The sequence below is a fragment of the Schistocerca americana genome, chromosome 3 (assembly GCF_021461395.2).
Source record: "Schistocerca americana isolate TAMUIC-IGC-003095 chromosome 3, iqSchAmer2.1, whole genome shotgun sequence".
In the NCBI taxonomy this organism is placed as follows: Eukaryota; Metazoa; Arthropoda; class Insecta; order Orthoptera; family Acrididae; genus Schistocerca; species Schistocerca americana.
Genome location: NC_060121.1, coordinates 618,869,536 through 618,895,369, shown reverse-complemented (window position 1 = coordinate 618,895,369; position 25,834 = coordinate 618,869,536). Strand labels below are relative to the sequence as shown.

The 25,834-nt window shown below is 39.3% G+C and overlaps 1 protein-coding gene across 3 annotated transcripts in view; it reads left to right on the top strand.

Moving 5' to 3' along the window:
* Positions 1 to 25,834, top strand: part of LOC124605796 (selenocysteine lyase-like) — a 165,528-nt gene that overhangs the window by 54,522 nt on the left and 85,172 nt on the right. The gene's annotated exons all lie outside the window — the stretch shown is intronic.

Sequence of the window (25,834 nt, the reverse complement as noted above, 5' to 3'; positions counted from 1 at the left end):
AATTCCCTCAGCATCACCCGACTTAATTTGACTATATTCCATGCCGTTATATACGAGGGCAGTTCAATAAGTAATGCAACACTTTTTTTTTCTCGGCCAATTTTGGTTGAAAAAACCGGAAATTTCTTGTGGAATATTTTCAAACATTCCCACTTCGTCTCGTATAGTTTCATTGACTTCCGACAGGTGGCAGCGCTGTACGGAGCTGTTAAAATGGCGTCTGTAACGGATGTGCGTTGCAAACAACGGGCAGTGATCGAGTTTCTTTTGGCGGAAAACCAGGGCATCTCAGATATTCATAGGCGCTTGCAGAATGTCTACGGTGATCTGGCAGTGGACAAAAGCACGGTGAGTCGTTGGGCAAAGCGTGTGTCATCATCGCCGCAAGGTCAAGCAAGAATGTCTGATCTCCCGCGTGCGGGCCGGCCGTGCACAGCTGTGACTCCTGCAATGGCGGAGCGTGCGAACACACTTGTTCGAGATGATCGACGGATCACCATCAAACAACTCAGTGCTCAACTTGACATCTCTGTTGGTAGTGCTGTCACAATTGTTCACCAGTTGAGATATTCAAAGGTTTGTTCCCGCTGGGTCCCTCGTTGTCTAACCGAACACCATAAAGAGCAAAGGAGAACCATCTGTGCGGAATTGCTTGCTCGTCATGTGGCTGAGGGTGACAATTTCTTGTCAAAGATTGTTACAGGCGATGAAACATGGGTTCATCACTTCGAACCTGAAACAAAACGGCAATCAATGGAGTGGCGCCACACCCACTCCCCTACCAAGAAAAAGTTTAAAGCCATACCCTCAGTCGGTAAAGTCATGGTTACAGTCTTCTGGGACGCTGAAGGGGTTATTCTGTTCGATGTCCTTCCCCATGGTCAAACGATCAACTCTGAAGTGTATTGTGCTACTCTTCAGAAATTGAAGAAACGACTTCAGCGTGTTCGTAGGCACAAAAATCTGAACGAACTTCTCCTTCTTCATGACAACGCAAGACCTCACACAAGTCTTCGCACCCGAGAGGAGCTCACAAAACTTCAGTGGACTGTTCTTCCTCATGCACCCTACAGCCCCGATCTCGCACCGTCGGATTTCCATATGTTTGGCCCAATGAAGGTCGCAATCCGTGGGAGGCACTACGCGGAAGATGAAGAAGTTATTGATGCAGTACGACGTTGGCTCCGACATCGACCAGTGGAATGGTACCGTGCAGGCATACAGGCCCTCATTTCAAGGTGGCGTAAGGCCGTAGCATTGAATGGAGATTACGTTGAAAAATAGTGTTGTGTAGCTAAAAGTTTGGGGAATAACCTGGTGTATTTCAATGCTGAATAAAACAACCCCTGTTTCAGAAAAAAAATGTGTTGCATCACTTATTGAACTGCCCTCGTATGTATATGCTCACAATAATAGGTACTAAAACTACACATTGTTTGAAGTTAAATTTACAGAAATTACAATTAAAACTTAACTCATTAAATTAACTGAATACATCAAAAAATTCGTTCCTTTTAACAGCTTCTTCTAATATGAGGGTTAGGCCAAATTATTTGTTTAAATGAATACACATCACTGTGCAATAAAACCTTTTTTGTCACAATTGAAGAACTAGACAAATGACACCCACCTAAAACTGCTCATGAAAAAAAAAATATCTCTCTCTCTCTCTCTCTCTCTCTCTCTCTCTCTCTCTCTCTCTCTCTCTATGCACACACAAACCAAACACCACAGATGCCAAATACACTTCAAACTTGTGCACCTCACCCAGACAAACACGCCACGAAACAAATGAATACTACAGAGATACAACAACACGTAATGGTGGTAAAAACTCTGCCCATGTTTGAAAATTTGTCAGAAATTAGCGTATTCACCTCGCCAAAACATATGAGAAAACCCATAACATCAAAGCCATAAGTTATACACGAAAAAGTGATATATACTCATTTCTGTTGATAAATTCATAATAAAGAGGAAAATAAAAATTTCATTTTGCTGTTTGCAGATGACAAGTTGTAAATTGTGTAGCACACTAGCCACCAACATAAATAAGCAATAGCTTCATGTAAGGTATGTAAACTAATTCATGTATCCACTCTTTTGCCAATTAAACTATAACTAGAACTTTGCTCATAAAGTAATAAAGAACATACAGTGCATCGGGTTGTTAATACATATCTCAACTGTGAACTGTAAACAAGCGATGTATAATATTTTACAATTATTAATTCACAATTATAAATATTTTGTATCAAAACTTTCTCTAAATGTTAATATGTAACAACAATTTTACAGTAAGAAAATAAAATAACCCACTGAAGATAGTACAAAAAGTGCTGAAACATGTCTGGGTAAAACGAAACTGAACAGATGTCTTGCATGAGGCAGAATTGCCTGTCCTATTTTGTGGATAATGATTTTAATTTAATATTGTTGTTTGGGAGTGTAATGTCTTAATTTTTTATTTTCTTTTATTTATTTAGCCATCTGTAGACAATAAATATTGTATGCATGTTGTCCAAAAATGCATGAAAATTTATGAGAAACAATTTATGGAAAAGAAACATACAAAATATTACATTAAGTAGTACAAAGAAAAATACATACAACATAGTACAAAAAAAGTACACAGAATAACAGTTGGTCATATAAGATACAGTAATACAACTTTTTATACATGTATACTAACAGTATTTTAACTGCTTAGTCTATTTGCCCTAAGGCTTTACTTTTGTCTTCCCTAGACAGGAAGCCCTTATATTCACTATAATAATTCAGTAAAGATTTTACCACACACAACAGTTGTCCATCAGATATACAAAATTAACAGAAACTTCAGGGGATGAAAGGCAGTGTTTTCAGTTTCGCCTTAATGTAAACATTAATAGAATCATTTAGTGGCCTAAATAACCATTTACTGTGTAAAAATATACTTTCAATCCATCTTTATCTCCTAACTTTCTGATGTTGGGTGGCAGTCTGTTGTAGAGTTTTGTACCAATATGGCTTACATGCCTGTGTGTGTGTGTGTGTGTGTGTGTGTGTGTGTGTGTGGTTTTTTTTCACTGGGTACGGAGTGCTGTGCTATTTCAGGTATTGTAGTTATGCAGGTCGGCATTTATCTGAAAATCTGCAAGGTGGGCCCTAACTTATAAAACATATATAAGGGAGGTATTTTTGGAACTTTAATCTTGTTGAATAAGGGTTTTCATTGTGTTTGTGGATGAGTGTGTGTTATTATTCAGATAGCTCTCCTCTGTAACAGAAAGATTTGTTTCAGATGGCAAGTGGTGGAACCCCAAAATATTATTCTGTATGTTGCAAGAGACTGAAAATAGGCCACACGGTTTGAAGCGCTAGGTCACGGATTGCGCAGACCTTCCCGCTGGAGGTTAAAGTCCACCCTCGGGCATGGGTGTGTTTGTGTTGTTCTTAGCATAAATTAGTTTAAGTAGTGTGTAAGACTAGGAACCGATGACGGAGCAGTTTGGTCCCTTAGGAATTCACATACATTTTTTGACTGAAAATACCCAAAATATGCTGTCCTGGCACCCTCTGCAGTACAAACATTTGCAATAATTCTAAGAGGCAAAACAGGTTGTGTTAAGTTTCTGCACAAGTTTCATTACATGGTCATTAAAATTATCCCCAGAAATTTTGTTGATGCCATTCTGTCTATGGCCTTGTCACCCAACAACAGATCAAGATTTACGTTTTAACATATTTTCCCAAACTGCATGCAATTTGTTTTATTTGCATTTAATGTCAACTGGTTTGCATTGAACCTGGTGTTTACATTCTTTATTACTTGATCAGTAGTTGTTTGCAGCATTTGCTTTGATGCACCTGTTATCACACTAGTGTCATCTGCAAATCGTATAGCCTGTGCTGTTCCATCTGAAGTGTGAAAGTCATTTATGTAGACAAGGGACAATAAGGGACCCAGAATACTGCCTTGTGGGACTCCTGTTTCCAATTTTTTTTTTCTTTTTTTTTTTTCCACCTGATACTAAATTTATTTTGTGGTTGCAGTAATCTGACATCAGTCGTACAATCTGTGTTCGGTTTTGTAGGTATGATTCAAACCACTTTTTCTGTGTCCCATGAGCACTTAATGCTTCCAGTTGTTGTAAAAGGATACCATGATTGACAGTGTCAAATGCTTTGGAGAGATCTAAATTTATTCCTACTATGCAGTTGTCTCTTTTTTTAGATTTTTGATTATTTGTTCAGTGTATCATTATTGTGGCCAAGATACATACGAAGCCCTCGCCTACTACAGTAGTACAAGTTTATATGCCAACTAGCTCTGCAGATGATGAAGAAATTGATGAAATGTATGATGAAATAAAAGAAATTATTCAGTTAGTGAAGGGAGACGCAAAATTTAATAGTCATCGGTGACTGGAATTCGAGAGTAGGAAAAGGGAGAGAAGGAAACATAGTAGGTGAATATGGATTGGGGGTAAGAAATGAAATGGAAATTGGCCTGGTAGAATTTTGCACAGAGCATAACTTAATCATAGCTGACACTTGGTTCAAGAATCATAAAAGAAGGTTGTATACATGGAAGAATCCTTGAGATACTAGAAGGTATCAGATAGATTATATAATGGTAAGACAGAGATTTAGGAACCAGGTTTTAAATTGTAAGACATTTCCAGGGGCAGCTGTGGACTCTGACCACAATCTATTGGTTATGAACTGTAGATTAAAACTGGAAACTGCAAAAAGGTGGGAATTTAAGGAGATGGGACCTGGATAAACTGACAGAACCAGAGGTTGTAGATAGCTTCAGGGAGAGCATTAGGGAATGATTGACAACAATGGGGGAAAGAAATACAGTAGAAGAAGAATGGGTAGCTTTGAGAGACGAAGTAATGAAGGTAGCAGAGGATCAAGTAGGTAAAAAGATGAGGGCTAATAGAAATCCTTGGGTAACAGAAGAAATATTAAATTTGTGATGAAAGGAGAAAATATAAAAATGCGGTAAATGAAGCAGGCAAAAAGGAATACAAACGTCTCAAAAGTGAGATCGACAGGAAGTGCAAAATGGCTAAGCAGGGATGGCTAGAGGAGAAATGTAAGGATGTAGAGGCTTATCTCAATAGGGGTAAGATAGATACTGCTGACAGGAAAATTAAAGAGACCTTTGGAGAAAAGAGAACCACTTGTATGAAGATCAAGAGCTCAGATGGAAACCCAGTTCTAAGCAAAGAAGGGAAAGCAGAAAGGTGGAAGGAGTATATAGAGGGTCTATACAAGGGCGATGTACTTCAGGACAATATTATGGAAATGGAAGAGGATGTAGATGAAGATGAAATGGGAGATACAATACTGCGTGAAGAGTTTGACAGAGCACTGAAAGACCTGAGTCGAAACAAGGCCCCGTGAGTAGACAAAATTCCATTAGAAATACTGACGGTCTTGGGAGAGCCAGTCCTGACAAAACACTACCATCTGGTGAGCAACATGTATGAGACAGGCGAAATACCCTCAGACTTCAAGAAGAATATAATAATTCCAATCCCAAAGAAAGCAGGTGTTGACAGATGTGAAAATTACCGAACTATCAGTTTATAAGCCACGGCTGCAAAATACTAACGCGAATTCTTTACAGACGAATGTGTAAACTGGTAGAAGCCGACCTCGGGGAAGATCAGTTTCAATTCCGTAGAAATATTGGAACGCGTGAGGCAATACTGACCCTACGACTTATCTTGGAAGCTAGATTAAGGAAAGGCAAACCTATGTTTCTAGCATATGTAGACTTAGAGAAAGCTTTTGACAATGTTGACTGGAATACTCTCTTTCAAATTCTAAAGGTGGCAGGGGTAAAATACAGGGAGCGAAAGGCTATTTACAATTTGTACAGAAGGCAGATGGTAGTTATAAGAGTCGAGGGGCATGAAAGGGAAGCAGTGGTTGGGAAGGGAGTGAGACAGGGTTGTAGCCTCGCTCTGATGTTATTCAATCTGAATATTGAGCAAGCAGTAAAGGAAACAAAAGAAAAATTTGGAGTAGGTATTAAAATCCATGGAGAAGAAATAAAAACTTTGAGGTTTGCCGATGACATTGTAATTCTGTCAGAGACAGCAAAGGACTTGGAAGAGCAGTTGAACGGAATGGACAGTGTCTTGAAAGGAGGATGTAAGATGAACATTAACAAAAGCAAAATGAGGATAAGGAAATGTAGTCGAATTAAGTCGGGTGATGCTGAGGGAATTAGATTAGGAAATGAGACGCTTAAAGTAGTAAAGGAGTTTTGCTATTTGGGGAGCAAAATAACTGATGATGCTCGAAGTAGAGAAGATATAAAATGTAGACTGGCAATGGCAAACAAAGCGTTTCTAAAGAAGAGAAATTTGTTAACATCGAGTATAGATTTAAGTGTCAGGAAGTCGTTTCTGAAAGTATTTGTATGGAGTGTAGCCATGTATGGAAGTGAAACATGGACGATAAATAGTTTGGAGTAGAAGAGAATAGAAGCTTTTGAAATGTGTTGCTACAGAAGAATGCTGAAGATCAGATGGGTAGATCACATAACTAATGAGAAGGTATTGAATAGAATTGGGGAGAAGTGGAGTTTGTGGCACAACTTGACAAGGAGTGGGGACCAGTTGGTAGGACATGTTTTGAGGCATCAAGGGATCACAAATTTAGCATTGGAGGGCAGCATGGGGGGTAAAAATTGTAGAGGGAGACCAAGAGATGAATACACTAAGCAGATTCAGAAGGATGTAGGTTGCAGTAAGTACTGGGAGATGAAGAACTTGCACAGGATAGGGTAGCATGGAGAGCTGCATCAAACCAGTCTCAGGACTGAAGACCACAACAACAACGTAGCACATTAGTGCTGTTTCTGTTTTTTTACCTGCCTGGAAGCCATTTTGATTTCTATTTAGTAACGTATGGTCATTTAGATATTTGTTGATTCTGTGATTCATTAATTTTTCTGTTATTTGGGAAAACGTTGGAAGGAGGGATATTGGCCGATAGTTTTATACCTTATGCTTGTCGCTGTTTTTGAATAATGGCTTTACTTTTGAACACTCCTTCACTAAATGATAAGTTGGCTTCGTACGTCAAGGGCCTTGCTATTTCTGCAGCTGTCATTGTTACGATGTATGCCACTGCAGGTCACTCATGGTTTGTAAAACACGCTTTCAGAGTTTCTCTTCAAAATGCAATATGCATGACATCTGTACAATGTTTAGTTCTTGTGCAATAAATAATTGAAGGTGTTATTGGACTTTATGTACACTCTGTATTACTAGGTAGTTTTCAGCAACATGCATTGTTTCCCATATTTAAGTGCCGCTAAAATAGAGGTTGAGATTATGTCAAATTGCATTCGTTATGCAAGGGAAAAGAGAACGTAAACTTTGAAATAATTGAAAAGAATGCAATTTGTTATTTTGTGGCGTCCGAATTTAAGGAAAATTTGTAACTAATGAGCATTAAATGTAGTTATATGACTATGCCTTAATGATTGCTGTTATCGGTAGGTTTTAATTCCCCTATTTGTTCAAAATCTGTCTTCTTGGCTCCAGTAGTAAGATGTACTATGCCAAGGGAGATAGCAAAGCTCTTAAGAAACTGAATTTGTTTTTGGGAGCAATCTGCTTCAACTTCTTGTGTTGGCCATCGTGATTACATAAATGCCAGGATAATTGGAACTTCCTGGCAGATTGAATCTGTGTGCCTGACTGAGACTATCAACTTGAGACATTTGCCTTTTGAGTTCAAATGCTTTACCCATTCAATTCACAACTCATTCTCACAGCTTTACTTCTGCCAAACTTCACAGAAGTTCTCCTGTGAAACTTGAGAGACTAGCACCCCTGGAAGAAAGGACATTGTGGAGACAGAGCTAAACCGCTGCCTGGTAGATATTTCCAGAATGAATTTTCTGCCCTGCAACGGAGTGTACACTGATACGAAACTTGCTGATGCATAAAAACTGTGTGGCAGACCGAGACTTGAACTCGAGACCCACAATGTGTGTGAGAAATTAAACTATTCCATTTTCAAAACTGAGGTTTTGAAGTCGCTGATATCAGACACTTTACTGGAATTAAGCTGTTTGTACTCAATAAGTTATGTGCTGCTAAGAGGAGAAAAGTTGAAATATCTGTAAAAATTGGGATAATAATTAGAGGAACTTCTTAATCATTTCTATGCTCATTCAGTGTCACATATTGTCTCAGAAGAGATTCTACTAGTGACTTTTCATACTGAAAGTTGACTGGCATTGACAAAATGTTAAATCAGACTTTATCATTACTATGTTGAAGATGCACAGTTTTCCACAGGGTTGCAGCTTTTCACTCTCTGAATGCAATAGTACAGGCATACCTGATACTGGCTTTTGCACATGTGCATATCTCTGTTCCGCAGTTTTCTTGTGTACTCCATAAATTTCAGATGTTGAGTTTTGTTTGATTTTTCTTTGTACAGAGCCTCATTTATTCGTAATTTGGCTTAACTCTGGATTCAGGCAGGGAACAGGGGCTCTCTCTACCTTAACTGAATGCTTGTAAACTATCAAGTTGATCTTACAGAGCAGCAAGTTAGCAAGTGAATTTTTGAACAGTATTGGAAGGTTATTGCCAGTCTACTACCGCTTAATATCTGAAAAATAGTTCTTAAGGTACCATGTTTTGCAGATTTCAGAGTAGTGTATATTGTTATACATTATTATGTATGATTTTCTTCAGGCAATGTGTACAGGGGACATAAACACAATATTATAGGCAGAGAGACCATATTTCTGACCTCCATCTTTCTGCTGGTGATATTATTTTCTTAATGTCTCCTATAGGCCTACATATTGCTTAAAGAAAATCACACTTATTAATGGATGTGACTCTGTGGTATACAGTAGATTGAATCTAGGTGTTCAATGCTTATATCGGAGTGGAACCATCTATTCAAGTTATCTGCAGAGGGAATAACAATGTACATATATTAATATAATGGAGGGAAACATTCCACGTGGGAAAAATTATATATAAAAACAAAGATGAGGTGACTTACCGAACAAAAGCGCTGGCAGGTCGATAGACACACAAACAAACACAAACATACACACAAAATTCAAGCTTTCGCAACAAACTGTTGCCTCATCAGGAAAGAGGGAAGGAGAGGGGAAGACGAAAGGAAGTGGGTTTTAAAGGAGAGGGTAAGGAGTCATTCCAATCCCGGGAGCGGAAAGACTTACCTTAGGGGGAAAAAAGGACAGGTATACACTCGCACACACGCACATATCCATCCACACATACAGACACAAGCAGACATATTTAAAGACCCATGTTTGCGGAGGGAATGTAAATAAAACTTAATGGGGTCATTGTGGGGGTGTTGTGAGGGTGACATGGTATTAGAAGGTGGAAAGTGTAACATGAGGTGAAATGAAAATGAAAATAAAAATATATGGGGAGAGATAAAGGTGAACCGGAAAGAAACTGGAGATCTGGAATGAAAAAAGGCGAATAGGTGTTGGTTACAGCTGGGCTATGTTGGACTTGGGTTGGTAGACAACGATGTGCATAAAGGTTAGGTGGTTGTGTTGCCGCCAAAACACGTTAAAGGGCGGAGAAATTCGGGAAAATTTCGAAAAAACTACGTGTAGTATATTAAAAGGAGTGGTATTGTGGTGGCAGATTATGAAAATGAGGCTAACAATTGTCTGACGAAGAAATAATCGCGTTAAAACCTGTGGGAAGCGGCTAAAAATGATCAGTGGTGTGGGAAAAACGGAAATGGAAATAAAGCGAAAGTTATTAGAACTGGCCGAAATGGTTGTTTAAAAGGTGAAAGGAGCTGTTTGTGAACTAGAAACGGTGGATATTATAGCGGCGGTAGTGCTGAAAGCGGCAAAAAAAATTTTTTTGGTTATGGTTTGGAAGTGGGTTACGTATTATTGAGTATATATTAGGCGGGATAAAATAGTATAGCAGATTACGGTAAAAAGGAGAAGGTGAATACAAAGTGAAACTATTGGCAAAAACAGAAAGAGGAAAATAAGACGACAGAAAAGATTTCGAAATGCAACAGTGACAATAACAAACGTAATTGTTGGATTCAAATTAATGATATCAATATAATGGAGGGAAACATTCCACGTGGGAAAAATTATATATAAAAACAAAGATGAGGTGACTTACCGAACAAAAGCGCTGGCAGGTCGATAGACACACAAACAAACACAAACATACACACAAAATTCAAGCTTTCGCAACAAACTGTTGCCTCATCAGGAAAGAGGGAAGGAGAGGGGAAGACGAAAGGAAGTGGGTTTTAAAGGAGAGGGTAAGGAGTCATTCCAATCCCGGGAGCGGAAAGACTTACCTTAGGGGGAAAAAAGGGACAGGTATACACTCGCACACACGCACATATCCATCCACACATACAGACACAAGCAGACATATTTAAATATGTCTGCTTGTGTCTGTATGTGTGGATGGATATGTGCGTGTGTGCGAGTGTATACCTGTCCCTTTTTTCCCCCTAAGGTAAGTCTTTCCGCCCCCGGGATTGGAATGACTCCTTACCCTCTCCTTTAAAACCCACTTCCTTTCGTCTTCCCCTCTCCTTCCCTCTTTCCTGATGAGGCAACAGTTTGTTGCGAAAGCTTGAATTTTGTGTGTATGTTTGTGTTTGTTTGTGTGTCTATCGACCTGCCAGCGCTTTTGTTCGGTAAGTCACCTCATCTTTGTTTTTATATATAATGTACATATATTGCAACATGAGTAGGAAATACTACTACGCCAATTTGGTGTGGGTAATAGATGACCTTGATTACACATTTATAACTATGTACATTTATTTTGAGAAACAAGAAGCTTGCCACTCTTTAGTTATTGACGTCATTCCCCTATTCTAATTAATAAATTCAGATTTAAATAAAACTCCCCCCCTCGCCAGAATAAAAGTAACCAGGGTCGTTGTAATTTAATCTGGTGGAAAAAATACCATAGTGTTCCACTTAAAAAAAATAAAACTCAACTATATTTAATAATGAAGATTTAATTAAAATACAAAACATTACATTGGTAAGCTTTCTCAAATTAAAGAGAGTCGTCATGATTATCGAAGGCAACTATTTACTGTCACAAGAATTTATTTTAGTAGGATTGTGTTCTAGCTTTTTATTGCAGTGTAAGAAGCACAGTTAAATAACATTTACACACAAAAAAACACTTTAACTTGATGTAGAATCCTACTTACTGTAAAGCACAGTTTAGTCCTGTTTGGAAATATGCATAAATTTATATATCTTCACTAATTTCTTGGCTCTTTTCTCTCCTAAATTATTTCTTTATTTGACCAAACAAGCCTATAAATGGAGGAAATTCTCTCAATGGGTGCAGTGCTATCAGGACAAAAGGTAAGACTTTTCACAAAAGTAATAAATCCTGTTGGTAAGTTTGCTTTTTTTGCTGTTTTTAGCTCCATTATCTTCCACCATTTGTTTGGAGAGAACTGTGTTACTATTGCATCAGGAAACATAATGGCAGGAAAATAACCAGAATCCACAATCCTAAAGAGACGTAACACTTGAAACACACTGTTTTTTGGTTATGTTCTTATAGGGTTTAATATCATATAGTACCCGTGGTCTAGGGGTAGCATCTTTGATTCATAATCAAAACGTCTTCGGTCCCGGGTTCGATCCCCGCCACTGCCTAAATTTTGATAAATAATCAGCATTGGCGGCCGAAGACTTCCGGCATAAGAAGTCAGCCTCATTCTGCCAACGGCCTTGTGAAAGAGGGCGGAGGAGCGGATAGAGGTTCAGGGCACTCTCTTGTCCTAGGGGTGGGAAATTGACCCTAAAGGCAGAAGAATCAGCAATGATCAACGACATGAGGATGCAGAAGGCAATGGAAACCACTGCATTAAAGACACGTAACGTGTATCCACGGGACATGTGGCCTGTAATTGAAGAAGTATCATGATGATCTCTCCATTGGCAAAAGATTCCGGAATAGTCCCCCATTCGGATCTCCAGGAGGAGACTGCCAAGGGGGAGGTTACCATGAGAAAAAGATAATAATTGAATAATTGTTCTACGAGTCGGGGCGTGGAATGTCAGAAGCTTGAACGTGGTAGGGAAACTAGAAAATCTGAAAAGGGAAATGCAAAGGCTCAATCTAGATATAGTAGGAGTCAGTGAGGTGAAGTGGAAGGAAGACAAGGATTTCTGGTCAGATGAGTATCGGGTAATATCAACAGCAGCAGAAAATGGTATAACAGTTGTAGGATTCGTTATGAATAGGAAGGTAGGGCAGAGGGTGTGTTACTGTGAACAGTTCGGTGACCGGGTTGTTCTAATCAGAATCGACAGCAGACTAACACCGACAACGATAGTTCAGGTATACATGCCGACGTCGCAAGCTGAAGATGAACAGATAGAGAAAGTGTAAGAGGATACTGAAAGGGTAATGCAGTATGTAAAGGGGGACGAAAATCTAATAGTCATGGGCGACTGGAATGCAGTCGTAGGGGAAGGAGTAGAAGAAAAGGTTACAGGAGAATATGGGCTTGGGACAAGGAATGAAAGAGGAGAAAGACTAATTGAGTTCTGTAACAAGTTTCAGCTAGTAATAGTGAATACCCTTTTCAAGAATCACAAGAGGAGGAGGTATACTTGGAAAAGGCCGGGAGATACGAGAAGATTTCAATTAGATTACATCATGGTCAGACAGAGATTCCGAAATCAGGTACTGGATTGTAAGGTGTACCCAGGAGCAGATATAGACTCAGATCACAATATAGTAGTGATGAAGGGTAGGGTGAAGTTCAAGACATTAGTCAGGAAGAATCAATACGCAAAGAAGTGGGATACAAAAGTACTAAGGAATGACGAGATACGTTTGAAGTTCTCTAAAGCTACAGATACAGCAATAAGGAATAGCGCAGTAGGCAGTACAGTTGAAGAGGAATGGACATCTCTAAAAAGGGCCTTCACAGAAGTTGGGAAGGAGAACATAGGTACAAAGAAGGTAGCTGCGAAGAAACCATGGGTAACAGAAGAAATACTTCAGTTGATTGATGAAAGGAGGAAGTAGAAACATGTTCCGGGAAAACCAGTAATACAGAAATACAAGTCGCTGTGGAATGAAATAAATGGGAAGTGCAGGGAAGCTAAGATGAAATGGCTGCAGGAAAAATGTGAAGACATCGAAAAAGATATGATTGTCGGAAGGACAGACTCAGCATACAGGAAAGTCAAAACAACCTTTGGTGACGTTAAAAGGAACGGTGGTAACATTAAGAGTGCAACGGGAATTCCACTGTTAAATGCAGAGGAGAGAGCAGATAGGTGGAAAGAATACAATGAAAGCCTCTATGAGGGTGAAGATTTGTCTGATGTGATAGCAGAAGAAACAGGAGTCGATTTAGAAGAGATAGGGGATCCAGTATTAGAATCTGAATTTAAAAGAGCTTTGGAGGACTTACGGTCAAATAAGGCAGAAGGGATAGATAACATTCCATCAGAATTTCTAAAGTCATTGGGGGAAGTGGCAACAAAACGACTATTCACATTGGTGTGTAGAATATATGAGTCTGGCGATATACCATCTGACTTTCGGAAAAGCATCATCCACACAATTCTGAAGATGGCAACAGCTGACAAGTGCGAGAATTATCGCACAATCAGCTTAACAGCTCACGCATCGAAGCTGCTTACAAGAATAATATACAGAAGAATGGAAAAGAAAATTGAGAATGAGCTAGGTGACGATCAGTTTGGCTTTAGGAAAAGTAAAGGGATGAGAGAGGCAATTCTGACGTTACGGCTAATAATGGAAGCAAGGCTAAAGAAAAATCAAGACACTTTCATAGGATTTGTCGACCTGGAAAAAGTGTTCGACAATATAAAATGGTGCAAGCTGTTCAAGATTCTGAAAAAAGTAGGGGTAAGCTATAGGGAGAGACGGGTCATATACAATATGTACATCAACCAAGAGGGAATAATAAGAGTGGACGATCAAGAACGAAGTGCTCGTATTAAGAAGGGTGTAAGACAAGGCTGTAGCCTTTCGCCCCTACTCTTCAATCTGTACATCGAGGAAGCAATGATGGAAATAAAAGAAAGGTTCAGGAGTGGAATTAAAAAACAAGGTGAAAGGATATCAATGATACGATTCGCTGATGACATTGCTATCCTGAGTGAAAGTGAAGAAGAATTAAATGATCTGCTGAACGGAATGAACAGTCTAATGAGTACACAGTATGGTTTGAGAGTAAATCGGAGAAAGATGAAGGTAATGAGAAGTAGTAGAAATGAGAACAGCGAGAAACTTAACATCAAGATTGATGGTCACAAAGTCAATGAAGTTAAGGAATTCTGTTACCTAGGCAGTAAAATAATCAATGACGGACGTAGCAAGGAGGACATCAAAAGCAGACTCGCTATGGCAAAAAAGCCATTTCTGGCCAAGAGAAGTCTATTAATATCAAATACTGGCCTTAATTTGAGGAAGAAATTTCTGAGGATGTACGTCTGGAGTACAGCATTGTATGGTAGTGAAACATGGACTGTGGGAAAACCGGAACAGAAGAGAACTGAAGCATTTGAGATGTGGTGCTATAAATGAATGTTGAAAATTAGGTGGACTGATAAGGTAAGGAATGAGGAGGTTCTACGCAGAATCGGAGAGGAAAGGAATATGTGGAAAACACTGATAAGGAGAAGGGACAGGATGATAGGACATCTGCTAAGACATGAGGGAATGACTTCCATGGTACTAGAGGGAGCTGTAGAGGGCAAAAACTGTAGAGGAAGACAGAGATTGGAATACGTCAAGCAAATAATTGAGGACGTAGATTGCAAGTGCTACTCTGAGATGAAGAGGTTAGCACAGGAAAGGAATTCATGGCGGGCCGCATCAAACCAAAACCAGTCAGTAGACTGATGACCAAAAATAAATAAAATAAAATAAAATCCAGACTTCCTAAAAGGCAAATCATAGTTTGACAGCTTGTTGAATATTTGTCCTGTGTGCTTGAAGGAGGTCCAAGACTCTAGAAACCTCTGATAGTTATCGGAGAAGATGAATGGCATCTTTATAAATCATAACATTATCCAAGATTTTGCCAATGTTAGCAGGGACTTTTTCAGAGTACTCTGTTACAGTTTTCACATACTTAGAATAGTTGCATAAGCAATCATGCTGGGAAATCCATTTAGTAGGATTTGGGAGTTGTGGCATAAGAGCACTGCTTCCTTTAGCCAGTCACGTGTTTTTGATGGTTCTGAAAGTAATTATGGACCTCACCAATATGCTTTATTATACTCATAGGTGTCATTTTTTCCTTGATTAGATTAATGAAATGAGCCAAACAACCATATGTTAACAAGTGAGGCAGGTATTCCTTTAAAAGCCATCACATTTTTATCATTTTATTTTCACTATCACTGCCAACTGCAAATATTTTTTTTTGAAGTTTAGCTTCATGCATTTTAATTGATTTTTCTCAAAGACTCAGCAACATAATTAGCAGCCCTTTGGTTGGTTCCACAATCAGTTACATTTAATAGAAGTGCTTTTTGGCTTGTATGGATACTGATTGCTATAATTGGGTCATTCTTTTTATGAGACCACCCATTTTGTAGTAATACAATGCTATTATGCTATTTAACTGATTTTTTTATATTTGCATAACCTTATCTGCAACTTCATCAGACAACTTCCCACTTAATTTGAAGCAATCAGGACTAACATAACCAGTTGAAAGTGCTTGAATTTTGTCTGTGTGTTCTGGAGCTGAAGCTGCATTGAAGGTTATGTTACTAGCATAGAAGAATTTTGCTATCAATAGATCCAATTGTTGCTTCTGTTAATCACTGATTTCAATTAAAATGTCACCCAGATTGTCTGTTCTTTCTTCAGTGGTGTTGAAGCTGAATGTTGACTGCCATGACCTACTAATATATAACCACTAACTGTGCCTGATACCTTTCTTCCAGCATTAAATGACATGATGTTGAAAATTGATCTGTAAGAAAATAATTTTACTGTTGTTAATTGTACTATAAAGGAGGTTATTTTCTGTTATAATTAATTGATATGTAGCTTGTTTTTATGGAAAAACAGAAACACAAGAAATATGCATAACTAAACTCACCTGCATAATATGGATCCAGTGCTGGATCAAAGCATGAATTTTCACAACTACATCATCTTTACAACCGTGTGCTTCAACAAGGGACTGTGATCATTGTGCAAGGCTCTGGCTGTCAACATAGGAAAATTTAATTTACCACTTTTGACTGTTTAATTTACCAGCTTTTTCCACTAATAAAGTAGTTGTAAGAATGGGTTAAAGTTTTGTATAAATTAATCATAAGAATTTAAATTGAACTGTTTGTCAATATGAAAAACTTCCAAAAAACAAAACAATTAACCCACTGGGTATTTTTTTTTAAAAATACCCAGGTTTTTCTCAACTCTGCAAGTAACCCACATCAATGAATAATAATAAACAACTACTGCTACTTTATTCAACATCAGCTGACAAAGGGATCATTTTTCTGCGTTCATTATTTCATAACAAGTGAATATAAAGATGTAACTTTTTTATGATAAGCAATGATATGAGAAGGTAGGTAGACAGCATTTCACCTTAGCAATTAAGATTTATTTTAGATTAATTTCATAGGAAACATTCTGATAGAATGTATATACTTCAGAAGTATGGGCGACCATGAACTTAAAGGCAGAAGTATGGAATTGTCAAAGGGCATACACAAGAAAGAAAGAAAACAAACTTGTCTACTTTTGGAGTAATCCTTTTTCAAGATAGAATACAAAAGTACGCACACGCACGTGTTCTCTCTCTCTCTCTCTCTCTCTCTCTCTCTCTCACTCTCTCTCTCTCTCTCTCTCTCTCTGTCAGTCCCCCCCTCCCCCCCTTTCACACACACACACACACACACACACACACACACACACACACACAGTCACAGACACAGACACAGACACTGCTAGTGCTGCTTTTCAGTAGGTGGACTAGGGTGGGTCATGTAGAGGGGGGAGAGGTGGGTGGCAAGGAGAGATGTTGGGGATGGGTGGCTAGCAGCTCTGAAGGAGGCAGCTGGTTTGCCAGCTAAGAATGTGGGAAGAAAGGATGGTAGGTGCGTAGACTAGACATTTGATGCACAGTTTTTGGAGTTGGTAGGCAGCAGCTCACACTGAAGGTGATGTGAATTGGGAGGTGGTGACAGTGTGGAGGGAGAGGAAACCATTAGATGGAAGGTGTGGGGACAGAGGGTTAAATGAGATTGACACGAGGACAATTATCGGAGTGCAGGATGTGTTGTAAGGATTACTCCCATCTGGGTTATTCAGAGCAGCTGATGGTGGAGGGAAGGATCCAGATGGTCTGGGTTGTGAAGCAGCCATTGAAATAGAGCATATTATGCTCAGCTGCTTGTTGTGCCTTTGGGTGGTCAATTTTGTTCTTGGCAAAAGTTTTTGTATGGCCATTCATCCTGGTGGACAGCTTGCTGGTAGTTATACCAGAATAAAAAGCTGTGTAGTGTGTGCTACAGAATTGGTATATCAAATGACTGTTTTCACAGGTGGCCCAGCCTCTTATGGGTTAAGGTATGCCTGTGACAGGACAGAAATAAGTAGTGTTGGGTGGTTTGGATTGGGGATGTCTTTCTCCTTGATCTTCCACAGGGATACAGTTCCTGTGGCAAGTGGCTGGGAGTGGGAGTGGAGGACGTACCTGTAGTGATGGTAAATCCTTTGCTCAGTTTGCTGGAAGTCCCTTGAAGGCTATCGCAGACAGGCATTACCCCTCCTCCCCAACCAAAACTTGTCCATAAACGTATTTCCTGTATATCCTCACACACTTCCAACTCTCCCACTACCAAGAATCAGCTACAAAGGAACTACTCCCCCACTACCACTTGTCACCCTGTATCACCCTGTACTGGAACAGCTGAACTATATCCTCTCTCAGAGCTTTATCTCTCATCATGGCCTGAAATGAGAGACGACGTACCCAATATCCATCCCAACCCTGCTAAAGTGATGTTACATCACTCACCCAAACTATGTAACATTCTAGTCCATCTCTGTGCCACTTCCACTCCCCAACCCCTTGCCACAGCAATCATATCCCTGTGGAAGATCAAGGTGTGAGATCTGCCCTGCCCACGTGCCCAACACTTCCTACTCCTGTCACAGGCTTATCCTGCCCAATCAGAGACCAGGCCACCAGTGAAAGTAGCTGTTACATCAACTCTGCTGCAAACACTTCGCAGATTTTTATGTCAGTGGGACAATGAACCAGTTGTCCGCTGCCAAACTATTGCGAAGAACAAAGTTGACCACTCAGTGGCACAGTATGCAGCTGAGCAGAACAAGGTCAATTTCAATTGGACGCTCCACTCCAGCACCAGTCTATCTGAACAACACAGATGGGAGTTACCCTTGCAACACAGCCTCCTCTTGCATAATCATCCTGGCATCAAATTCAGCTAACTCTCTGTTCCCAACCGCTCCACCCCAACTGTTTCCACTCCCTTCGTCCTGTCGTCACCTCCCATTCATGTCCCCACGCTTCAGCACACATCACTGCCCACCAGTTCTAACACTTATGCATCATATGCTTAGCTTGTGCACTTGCCACCCCTCCATCCTGCATTCTTAGCATGCAAACCAGCTGCCCACCCCCCCACACTAGTCCACCTATCGAAATGCAGCACTGTCATTGTGTGTCCCGCTGGTGCCATTTAGGGGCATATATAAGTGCATGTGTGCATGCATGTGTGCGTGCGTGGGTGCATGCGTGCATGTGTGCCTGCATGCACGCATCCGTGTCTTCCAGTAAAAGACAATTAACTGCAAACCAACAAGTTTTCTTATTTTAGGTTAGTCATTTAAGAAACAACTGAACAAAAAACTGCGGTGACTGAGTGTTTATATTAAAGGATACTAAACATATAAAACGTATTACAGTAATGTGTGGTGTCTATTCTTTGGACCTGTGGCACTCGGTGGGAGTGTGGATCAGTTGAGGGCATACTGAGATAGTCCGTGCAGTTGTGATAATGCTGTGTCCTGGATGGCACAGTCTACCACACCTGCCTAGTAAGCAGGAGATCCTGCGTTCAAATCCCGGTCTGGTACACATTTTCACTTTCCACCGCCGATCCTGTTTAATGGCCCGCTGCAGCTGACAGCAGTAATCCGCCTTCAACTTACATACGTAATGAAGCCTGTATAAAATTGCCTTTATTCACTCCAAAAGAAACATTCTCATCTAGTGAGCAGTGTAGGTTAACGATTAAAATTCTTCTAAGTCTGGTTTTAAATTTTGCAATGTGGAGTGATGTGACTGAACTCAATAAAGCATTGGCAAGTATCTGTCCTGCATTAATATCCAGGGTTTAGGGAATAGATTGACATGAGTATCTTGGTTTTGCACCAATTCTTCTTTAAATTTCAAAGATTGGAAAGATTAACTTCAGTTGTGGCACCACATACTTCTGTTACATAGATTTTTATTAGATGACACCAGTGCATAATAAGCAGTTCATGATAGTACCTGAGGATCACTGCAGTATTTGCTAAGCATATTTATTGCAAGTATATTTTCAGTCTGTTTGCTTGCCAGAAAATGAACATGCATACATCCTAGGAATGTTATATAGTTCTCTTTAATGGCAATATTAGTACCAATGCACAGTTGAATTTAAAAATCTGTCTTGTGATGTTAAAATCAGTATTATGCTGTTACCTCAGTGCTGACTTTCATGGAAATACTGAATTATGTACTTTGTAATATGGTTGCACAGTATTTCTAATTGATAATCTTCGTGCTTGCACACAATAGAAGTATTGTCAGCATACAGAATTAACTTTGAATTTGTGGGGCAGTATTTTATGCCATTTGCATAAATGAGGAAAGAAGGGATCAGAAAACATGAGACAACAGTCTGAGGAAGGGCATAGTAAGCACCATGCCTCTGACAATATATAAGTTGGAAAAACAGGTGATGAAGCTTTTCAATTTTAAACATTTATCATTATATTATTGTGTGGATGACTACTGACACTGAAGTATGTTCTAGTGTGGTTGCTAGCAGGCTTTATTGTGCAACTGCTGCCTGCCAGGCACAGAATGAACTGTATTCTTCAGATGTGACTAAAGATGCACTCATTCAGGCTGTGTAATAGAAACCTGTTGGCTTTAGCAAATATCAGACTGGCAGAATTAACTTTGAAGGAGGAGCAGAACGTTCAGTGTCCAGAAGCAGTCATCAAGTCTAGAGGCGTACTTACCCATCAGATTTCATTTGCCTGTCATAAACAGCAATTAATAGATGGTAGAGTGAAGGCTTTAATTAAAACTAATTAAAGAATTTAAAGGATGTGACATAGAAATTGTGTGTTGCAATGAATGCAGGTAGACCAAAATAAGAAATTAATGTGAAATAAAACAGTTAGGCTTTTTCACTTCCATTTAAATGTGAACAAGGAAGTAGTAGTAGTAGTAGTAGTAGTAGTAGGGAAAGTTGAAATTATGTAGTTGTAATGGTATATCATGGAGAGCACAGTTGAAATAATAAGTCATTATGAACAAGGCATGCGCGTGAATCACAATAAAAATAAAAAGGAAATTAATAATGATTCACAGTAAAATGGGATTAAGTGAAACTTAAACTATAAACATGTGAATGGGCATCTTTCTAGACTTCATGGGTTTCATTCTCTCATCTTCAAAACTACTTGCTTTCTTCACTGTGATCCAGTATACAAATATTCTAAACCATGCTGATACATGACAGTTCTAGAAAATGTTCGTCTTCTGCAAGTGAATTCTTCCCTGACAGTTACTCCAGACATAGCAAGTTTCCTTTTCTTGCTAAAAACTACCTCTATTTTCTGATGAGAGACAGATTTATAATGTCCTGAGTGAATTCTATGAAGGTCCACAAAGTTTACTTGTTCACGAATCCTTTCATGTATGGTCACTGTGAATAATTAATTTCTGTTCTCCTGATCACTTTGTGTCATTCAAAGTAGTCGCATGCTTTTCCCTGTACAGCGTTCTAGTTCACTGGTACCTACTGACTGTCAGTTTTAAAATTGGTTGTTTTTCTCAGAATCAATAAGGAGCCCTGCAATGGTTAAATTTCTGTTCTGACATATCAGTTCTCTCTTTAATTTTATCTGTATTTTTTGCCATAGCATGCCTTCACACTCAGAACTATTGGTTTGAGGTACTGCAGTTCCTTACTTGCAACTGGGACTGTACGTGTTCCCTGGCATCAAAAAATAAGGCCTCACGTGCCCACTGTTCTTTTTTGCTGTTGCAGGTTCTTGGTTTTCCCATTTTAATGTAGCATATATTTGTGGTACACGTTGTTGTTGTTGTTGTTGTTGTTGTTGTTGTTGTGCTCCAATCCAGAGACTGGTTTGATGCAGCTCTCCATGCTACTCTGTCCTGTGCAAGGTTCATCATCTTCCAGTACTTACTCCAACATACATCCTTTGAAACTGTTTAGTGTATTCATTTCTTGGTCACCCTCAACAGTTTTTGCCCTCCACGCTGCCCTCCAATACTAAATTGGTGATCCCTTGATGCCTCAGAATGTGCCCTACCAACCGATCCCTTCTTCTAGTCAAGTGGTGCCACAAATTTCTGTTCTCTCCAATTCTATTCAATACTTCCTCATTAGTTATGTGATCTACCGATTTAATCTTCAGCATTCTTCTGTAGCACCACATTTTGAAAGCTTCTATTCTCTTCTTGTCTACACCATTTATCATCCACGTTTCACTTCCATACATGGCTACACTCCATACAAATACTTTCAGAAACGACTTCATGACACTCAAATCTATACTCGATGTTAATAAATTTATCTTCTTCAGAAACACTTTCCTTACTGTTGTCAGTCTACATTTTATATCTTCTCTACTTCGACCATCATCACTTATTTTGCTCCCCAAATAGCAAAACTCATTACTACTTTAAGCGTCTCATTTCCTAATCTAATTCCTCAGCATCACCCGACTTAATTCGATTACATTCCATTATCCTCATTTTGCTTTCATTGATGATCATCTTAAATCCTCCTTTCAAGACACTGTCCATCCCGTTCAGCTGCTCTTCCAGTTCATTTGCTGTCCCTGACAGAATTACAATGTCATCAGCGAACCTCAGAGTTTTTATTTCTTCTTCGTGGATTTTAATTCCTACTCTGAATTTTTCTTTTGTTGAATATCAGGGATAGGCTACAGCCCTGTCTCTCTCACTTCCCAACCATTGCTTCCCTTTCATGCCCCTCGAATCTTATAACTGCCATCAGGTTTATGTACAAATTGTAAATAGCCTTTCGCTCCCTGTATTTTTACCCCCTGCCACCTTCAGAATTTGAAAGAGAGTATTCCAGACAACATTGTCAAAAGCTTACTCTAAGTCTACAAATGCTAGAAATGTAGGTTTGCCTTTCCTTAACCTATTTTCTAAGATAAGTCATAGGGTCAGTATTGCCTCACGTGTTCCAACATTTCTATGGAATCCAAACTGATCTTCGCCGAGGTTGGGTTCTATCAGTTTATCCATTCGTCTGTAAAGAATTCGTGTTAGTATTTTTCAGCCGTGGCTTATTAAACTGATAGTTTGGTAATTTTCACATGTGTCAACACCTGCTTTCTTTGGAATTGGAATTATTATATTCTTCTTGAAGTCTGAGGGTATTTTGCCTGTCTCATACATCTTGCTCACCAGATGATAGAGTTTTGTTATGCCTGGCTCTCCCGAGGCTGTCAGTAGTTCTAATGGAATGTTGTGTAGTCCAAGGGCCTTGTTTTGACTCAGGTCTTTCAGTGCTCTGTCAAGCTCTTCATGCAGTATCGTATCTCCTATTTCATCTTCATATACATCTACATTCTCTTCCATTTCTATGATATTGTCCTCAAGAACATCGCCCTTGTATAGACCCTCTGTATACTCCTTCCACCTTTCTGCTTTCCCTTCTTTGCTTAGAACTGGGTTTCCATCTGAGCTCTTGATATTCATACAAGTGGTTCTCTTTTCTCCAAAGGTCTCTTTAATTTTCCTGTAAGCGGTATCTATCTTACCCCTATTGAGATAAGCCTCTACATCCTTACATTTCTCCTCTAGCCATCCCTGCTTAGCCATTTTGCACTTCCTGTCAATCTCACTTTTGAGACATTTGTATTCCTTTTTTCCTGCTTCATTTACTGCGTTTTTATATTTTCTCCTTTCATCATATAAATTCAATATTTCTTCTGTTACCCAAGGATTTCTATTAGCCCTCATCTTTTTACCTACTTGATCCTCTGCTACCTTCATTATTTCGTCTCTCAAAGCTACCCATTCTTCTTCTACTGTATTTCTTTCCCCCATTGTTGTCAATCATTCCCTAATGCTCTCCCTGAAGCTATCTACAACCTCTGGTTCTGTCAATTTATCCAGGTCCCATCTCCTCAAATTCCCACCTTTTTGCAGTTTCTTCAGTTTTAATCTACAGTTCATAACCAATAGATTGTGGTCAGAGTCCACATATGCCCCTGGAAATGTCCTACAATTTAAAACCTGGTTCCTGAATCTCTGTCTTACCATTATATAATCTATCTGAGACCCTCCAGTATCTCCAAGCTTCTTTGATGTATACAACCTTATTTTATGATTCTTGAACCAAGTGTTAGCTATGATTAAATAATGCTCTGTGCAAAATTCTACCAGGCAGCTTCCTCTTTCATTGCTTACTCCCATTCCATATTCACCTACTGCGTTTTCCTCTCATCCTTTTCTTACTATCGAGTTCCAGTCACCCATGACTATTAAATTTTCGTCTTCCTTCACTATATGAATAATTTCTTTTATCTCATCATACATTTCATCAATCTCTTCATCATCTGCGGAGCTAGGTGGCATATAAACTAGTACTACTGTGGTAGACGCACGCTTCGTATGTATCTTGGCCACAATAATGCGTTCACTATGCTGTTTGTAATAGTTTACCCGCATTCCTTTTTTTTATTCAGTATTAAACCCACTCCTGCATTACTCCTATTTGATTTTGTATTTATAACCCTGTAGTCACTTGACCAGATGTCTTGTTCCTCCTGCCACTGAACTTCACTAATTCCCACTATATCTAACTTTAACCTATCCATTTCCCTTTTTAAATTTTCTAACCTACCTGCCCGATTAAGGAATCTGACATTCCGCACTCCAATCCGTAGAACGCCAGTTTTCTTTCTCCTGATAACAACGTCCTCCTGAGTAGTCCACGCCCGGAGATCCGAATGGGAGACTATTTTACCTTCGGAATATTTTACCAAAGAGGACGCCATCATCATTTAACCATACAGTCAAGTTGCATGCCCTTGAGAAAAATGATGGCTGTAGTTTCTCCTTGCTTTCAGCCGTTTGCAGTACCAGCACAGCAAGGTCGTTTTGGTTAGTGTTGCAAGGTAAACCAGTCCATCATCCAGACTGTTGCCACTACAACTACTGAAAAGGCTGCTTCAGGAACCACACGTTTGTCTGGCCTCTCAACAGATACCCCTCCGTTGTGGTTGCACCTACAGTACAGCTGTCTGTATCGCTGAGGCATGAAAGCCTCCCCACCAACGGCAAGGTCCGTGGTTCATGGGGGGGTTGGGGTACACAGTGAGTCCAAAATACACTTCTGGTTCTGTTACACTCGTACCTAAGCACTCCTGTAGACTATCTCCAATTTTGCTAAAAACTCACAAGCCAAAGAAAGTGTACATCTCCCAGCAGCCACCATAACACTTTTAGTGCTACGTGATTTAGAACATCAAAGCCATTAACAAATACAGCAAGGCAGTTGCTGCCTGTTTCTTGTCAAATAATTTTGAAGAATAGATCTCCATTATGGACACCAACAGGAAGTCCTTTGAGAACAGTACATTTTCTTTAACATTTACCAGCCTGTCCAGATATCCTACCTACTTTATGAAAGCTGGCATGACTAGACTGTCACCCAGTATTTTAAACTAATAATGATATTTTTTTACATTCTTTGTATTTGTCCGAGGTTTACTACCCTCTCTCTTTCTAAGACTTTAAGTTAGTTTGTAGACCATAAGGGTACCACAATGACTAGAGTTCCAAGAACTTTAGAAGATAGACATTCAGTTTTTCAAGCTGAGTGTTTGTGCATTTTCAAGGAGAGAGGGGCGAAGAGCTGAGAGTCAGCTATGGAAGCATGGGAGAACAAGGGGAGCCAAAGGAAGATCTTGAAACAGTTATGTTCAATATTGTGGTTCTCAAAAGTGTAATAAATGTTGACAGAAAACAAGAAGTTGCATTTAAAAAGGAGTGCACTAGTTAATGAATTCTGGGGAAGGCAACATAAGTTGAAGTTACGGAAGTAGTTTCAGATTGAAGTGGCTCAAATGTTTAACATTAACAATTGTGCACTCGTGATGAGAAATGGTAATTGATCTGAACAAGAACTGGTTTAAGCTTCAATAATTTTCGTGAGTAATGTGACACTAACTTCACTGAAAATAGTGTTGTAAAGTAAATGACAAGTGTGAGTAAGGACTGAAGTAGACCTATTATTATGTTAAAGTTATTCTTTAAACATGAGTGTCTAACTGCAAGTACCTCTTATAATTTTTACATGGTGCTCTAATAAACACTGAGAGACAGACACAGGTTATATATTTTTTTGACAAAAATGTACAGGTTTTCTTCCAATGTTGGATTGGCAACTGCTAAGGTTACAAGATAGGCTCTTCTGTAAAATTAAACATTATTGTATGTCGTAAAAGTGAAGATATCTGTTGGA